The sequence below is a fragment of the Conger conger genome, chromosome 3 (assembly GCF_963514075.1).
Source record: "Conger conger chromosome 3, fConCon1.1, whole genome shotgun sequence".
NCBI classification, from domain to species: Eukaryota; Metazoa; Chordata; class Actinopteri; order Anguilliformes; family Congridae; genus Conger; species Conger conger.
The window spans coordinates 62,905,168-62,911,668 of NC_083762.1; positions in this window are offsets into that span (position 1 = coordinate 62,905,168).

Sequence of the window (6,501 nt, forward strand, 5' to 3'; positions counted from 1 at the left end):
TCCAGCTGGTCCAGAATGCTGCAGCCCGCCTGGCCAGTCAGCCAAGGTCGGCTCATGTCACCCCGCTTCTCATTGGCCTCCACTGGGTTCCTATTGCTGCACGCATCCGATTCAAGGCCCTAGTGTTGGCATTTCAGGCTGCTAAGGGGACTGCCCCACCTTACATACAATCCTTGATCACTCCCTACTCCCCAGCTAGACCACTCCGGTCTGCCAGCTCTGGTCGCCTTATGGTTCCCTCTCTACGTGCACCTGGCGGTCGAGCTGCACGTTCACGCCTGTTTTCCGTTCTGGTTCCTCTGTGGTGGAATGACTTGCCTACCACTGTCAGGACAGCAGAATCCCTTTCTGATATCCCTCTCCTCCTTGTCTACCCAAAAATTTATTTTTTATTTTTTAAATGGCACTTATGATGACGACTATATGTTTAGAACAGCATTCCATGTGTATTTTCCTAGTTATGGATGTGATGCTTTGACTTGTGGTAGAACCTATGCACTTGTAAGTCGCTTTGGATTAAAAGCGTCTGCCAAATGACAAAAATGTAAATGTAAATGTTAAAGCGGCACCCTACACTCTCTCTCAGAAAGCCAGAGGCAACTAGCCTTGCCAGTGCAAGTGCCTTTAACAAGGAAAATGTCAAGTCTTTCTTTGGGACCAGGGGACGTCTGGAATATGCATGAGACTGGTGTGACGACGGTGCAGAAACCAGACCGATTGGTAGCCAGACACGGGTTTAAACAGGTAGGGTCACTTACATCTGGTGAAAGGGGTACCCTAGTGATGCTAGCCTGTGCAGTCTCAGCAACAGGGAACAGTATTCCCCCCTACTTCATATTCCCTCACGTTCACTTCCTCAACAATGGACCACTTGGCAGGAGCAGGAGGAGCAAATCCCACTGGGTGGATGAAGGAAACACACTTTGTGGATTTCCTCAAACATTTTGTTGAACATGCCAAGTGTTAAAAAAACATGCTTACTCCTCCTGGACAACCATTGCGCCCATCTTTCCATTGATGGCCTCAATTTTGCCAAAGCAAATGGCATCATTATGCTGTCCTTCCCACCCCACTGTTCACATAGGCTACAACCTTTGGACAGAAGCGTTTATGAGCCGCTGAAAAAGCACTCTGTGTCTGATTCCTGGATGAGGAACAACCCAGGAAAATCCCAGGAATCACAATCTATGACATCCCTGGAATTGTGGCAATTGCTTATCCGCTGGCTGCAACCCCACTGAATATCCAGGCCGGCTTTCGAGTGACAGGGGTTCAACCTTACAACAGGGATGTTTTTGTGGAGACAGAATTTGCACCATCTTATGTCTCAGATCGGCCTTTTCAGGACCCAGCCCTTCCAGGGCCCAGCACTGACCCAGCCCTTCCAGGCCCTAACTCCAATCCAGCCCTTCCAAGCCTCAGCAAGCCAGCCCTGCCCAATAGCACCACCTCACCCTTGCCTAGTAATGCTAGCTCCACCCACCAAATGACTCCAGAAGACATTTGGCCATACCCAAAAGCTGGTCCAAGAAAACTAGCCCGCCAACCAAAAAAAAACAAGAAAAACTGCTATTCTCACTGACACACCAGTGAAGGAGGCACTTGAGGCTGAAAGGCAGGCACAAGGTAAAAATAATATTTTTCAAAAGAAACGCAGGGCAACCAAATCTAAAATACCAAAGAAGCAGAAGGCAATAAAAAAGCAGAAGGCAGGTGTAAAAAGAAGACCCTGGATACCTCTTCATCGGATGATGATGAGTACCCATGGCTGGTTTGTATGGAGCCATTTGAGAACAGCCGTCCAGGAGAGACTTGGGTCCAGTGTGTGAAATGCAAACAGTGGGCTCATGAAGAGTGCACCCCTGGCAAAGCAGTTTATGTGTGCCAGAACTGTGATTCTGATGACGAGTCTGACTAGTGAAGTTTGAGACCTGACACTAAATTAGTTTGAATACTTGACATGTTTTATTTGAAAGTTTGTTTGAAATTATTTTACAGCTGTAGTTGGGAATGATTTAATGGCCACATTCCAGGATTTATTAAAGTTCAATGATTAATCCAACTTTTTCTGTGGCTGAATTTAATTTTTTATTTGAATAAAAACAAATAACACAAAGCTAAATTGATTTGTGTTTTATTTGCTGCAACATCCAGTGTGATGTCTTACCCCAAATAGTGTGACAACTTACCCGCTCATGGGGCAACATGTCACATGTTCATGCTCACTATTTAAATGCCTATCTGTACTGAGACTTTGTTCTTTCATTTAACAATATGATGTATTGATCCCAAGAAATATAAAAGAGTGTAAATGCCCCGGTCTCCCCTATTGTACTTGTTGTAGTCCAAACCTTGATTGTAGTTGAAAATTCACACACCTAAACTTCACCAAACAATGTATGGCCACCTTTTTCAGGACTCCATGGATAACTTAAGCCAGCATTTCCCAACCTTTTACCATCCACAGCACACATTAGAAATTTACGATATCACATGGCACATCAAAAGCTCTAAGCCGACCCTACTCTCAACTTTATTTGAAAGTTATTTGTTAGTAATACTATTATTTTGCTTTCAAGGTGAGCCACAGACGATGTTCGTCAGTAACCATAAGCTTTTCCCCCTCTCTTCTCATCTTCTGTATTTATGAACGTGTGTGTTTCTGCTTAGCTGCATGCTTATTGGCTATTTATTACACCACATCAATTATTTTTCAAAGTTACACTAATTAGTGCAAAAGTGTAAGCACCAATTTAATATTGTCCTATTGATTTGTTTATTGTTTATGTGCATTATATACGTGTGTGCTTTTGGGGGCCAGTGAAGACACTGCAATACTGTGTTGTAATACAGTTGTAATGTAACTGTTTGAAAAAGCATACATTCATCTGTTCATCTGTTGACTATGCGTAAATGCTGAGCTGGAGTAAAGTATATTATGTGATTGAATTTTCAGGAAATGGAACACTGTCACCTACGCTTGGGTTTGTGATCCTTGTGACTGGACTGGGAATATACAACATCTGAACAGAGGGAAACTAGTGGTAAAAAATATTTCCCCTTAAAAATGACAGGCAGGTATATAATAATAATGGAATCCATCTCTATCGCATCTTTCACAATCTCCAAGAGCCGGTGAACAGGAATTATTTCACTCTCCTGGCTCACAAATACCACCTCCAGGACAAACTCAGTTTTCCACAGAGATCTCCCATTGGCCCATGCCCAGCATTGCTTTGATTCAGCTGTCATGCAGGATAAAGATGTATGATGGTATGTATGTTCACAGTGGGGCCACAGCTCCCATGGAGCAGATATGTCTTACACTTGCAGTGTCAATTATATGTTCCAAAGGGTAAAGGAGTGAATATGTCTTGTAATGGAATATTCTGTGTGTATACCATCCAACCCAGGTACTGCAAGAATGAGTACTTTAGTGGTGTAAACTATGTAAGCTCCTCTAGATAATAGACTGCTAAATGTATGTATATATGTATATTTTTGTATATAAAACAAAAAAAAGAAAAGATAAATTATATCGATTTAAATTCATAAAAACTTCCCAGTCTTTGGAAATCAGATGCAGAAATTTGCTGACAGTATGTAAGCCTATGTTAATAATGGTTAATTTCCTCATTCATCTGGTCATTTTTTCTTTCTTTTTTTGTATATATTTGCTTGTTTTGTACAGTATTAAAGATGAATAAATTGTTTAATTTGGGCTAAAATAAACCGGTAATATTGTTTATTTGTACACCCAATGCAAGCTTGGATAGGCTCCAACACCCTTGCGACCCTGACCAGGAATAAGAGGGTGTAGATCAGGAATCATCAAATCACGGTCCTCGAGGTCCGAGAAATGCTGGTTTTACACCCTTTGCCTTTACCTGGGAGTCAGATGTGAAGACATTTTTGCCAATCACTAGCAATAATAAAGGTCCAGATTAGACCTGCACAACAACAACTAAATGCATAAAAGCATGCGGTCAAGGGATTCAGCTGTTTTCAGACCAAATGTTGGAATGGGGACCTGACCACGCAATGATAGTTGGTGCCAGACAGGGTGGTTTGAGTGTCTCAGAAACTGCTAATCTCCTGGGATTTCCATGCACAGCAGCTTCTAGATTTTGCAGAGAATGGTTTGGAAAGCAGGAAGACATGCAGTGAGCAGCAGTTCTGCATGTTCAGAAACCTTGTTAATGAGAGAGATCAGAGGAGAAGGGCCAGACTAGTTGAAGCTGACCATGCATTACAACAATGAAGATCATTTCTGAACACAGTGTCAAATCCAAAAGTGGATAGGCTACAGCAGCAGAAGACTTAAGTCCAAAAAATAAGTCTTAATAAATACCCTCTAATAATATGCTCACTGAGTTACATAATGGATGCATGAATTCTCAATGCTTTCAAAAATAGAAATGTTAATAGCTTATTTTGATCAATTAACAAAATGCATGAACAGAAGAAGCGAATGAACAATTGAATTAAGAAAAATCTAAATCAAATCAATATTTGGTGTGACCACCCTTTTCCTTCAAAACAGCATCAATTCTTCTATGTATACTTGCACAGTTCAATTCGGCAGGTAGGTTGTTCCAAACATCTTGGAGAACTAGCCACAGTTCTTCTGTGGACTTAGGCAGCCTCAAATGCTTCTGTCTCTTCATGTAATCCCAGACAGACTCGATGATGTCGAGATCAGGGCCAGACCATCACTTCCAGGACTCCTTGTTCTTTACACTGAAGATAGTTCTTAATGACATTGGCTGTATGTTTGGGGTCGTTGTCCTACTGCAGAATAAATTTGGGGCCAATCAGATGCCTCCCTGATGTTACTGCATGATGGATAGGTATCTGCCTGTATTTCTCAGCAGAGGAGACCATTAATTCTGACCAAATCCCCAAATCCATTTGCAAAAATGCAGGCCAAAACTTGCAGAGTACCTCCACCATGCTTCACTGTTGCCTTCAGAAACTCATTATTGTACCGCTCTCCAGCCCTTTGGCGAACAAACTGCCTTCTGCTACAGCCAAATATTTCACATTTTGACTCATCAGTCCAGATAACCTGCTACCATTTTCCTGCACCCCAGTTCCTGTGTTTTCATGAATAGTTGAATCGCTTGGCCTTGTTTCCACGTCGGAGGTATGGCGTTTTGGCCACGATTCTTCCATGAAGACCACTTCTGCCCAGACGTCTCCACACACTAAATGGATGTACCTGGGTCCCACTGGTTTCTGCCAATTCTGAGCTGATGGCACTGCTGGACAGCTTCCGATTGCAAAGGGAAGTAAGCATGATGTGTCTTTCATCTGCTGCGCTAAGTTTCCTTGGCCAACCACTGCATCTATGATCCTCAACATTGGCCGTTTCTTTGTGCTTCTTCAACAGAGTTTGGACTGCACATCTGGAAACCCCTGTCTGCCTTGAAATGTCAGCCTGGGAGAGACCTTGCTGATGCAGTATAACTACCTTGTGTCTTGCCATGGTGTATGACTTTTTACATTAAACTGTCTTCGGCAAACTCACCTTGGAAGCAGATTTTGGCTGTTCCTTACCCAGTTCTAACCCTCCTACACAGCGGTTTGTTTCAGTTAATGATTGTTTCAGCCTACATATTAAATTGATGATCATTAGCCCCCGTTTGGTATAATTGGTTAATCACACACCGGACTATATGCCTACAATTGGATTTAGATTTTTCTTCTCACTTTGCATTTTGTTAATTGATAAAAATAAACTAACATCTCTATTTTTGAAAGCATTCTTACTTTACAGCATTTTCACACCTGCCTAAAACTTTTACTTTTTAAAAGAAAACTTTCAATCAGTTTAAATTGTTTTCATATTATTAGTTTTTATATTTTATGCAAGTCTTGGAAGGAAGGTAGCAAATAGGCACACATTACAACAGTGATGAGCATCTCTGAACACACAATGCCTCAAAGTGGATAGGCTAAAAAAGTAAATAAAAATAAGTATATATACACAGTAAATCTTGCAGTGTCAAATGAACACTTAAAGAGTCAAATTTAACACTATTCCCGAGTGTATTTGGTCCCACTCAGAATTTGTGTTAAATTGACTCTTGCTCTTGTGTTAAAATTTTAGAGTTAAATTAACTCTAAATAGAGTACAAACTTAACACTCGCTTACACTGTATAGTGTTATTTAAACTTAACACTATAGGTTAAATAACTCTGGAGAGTGTAAATATTATTCTCAGTAGTGTTGATAATTTACTCTTCTGTGATAACAAATTAACTCTGATTGAGTTGAATTCCAATGCTCATTAACACTGCATTGAGTTATTAAAAGTTAACACTGGAGGGTCAAATAACTCTGATGTAACTCTGTGTTGATAATTTACTCACTTGCAGTGAAAAAACAGCTCTGAAAATAACACCCATTAACACTGCACAGTGTCAATGAAACCTGACACTATTGGTGAAAATAAACCTCACTGGTGTTAATTTTACTCTTAATTTACTCTTGTAGTG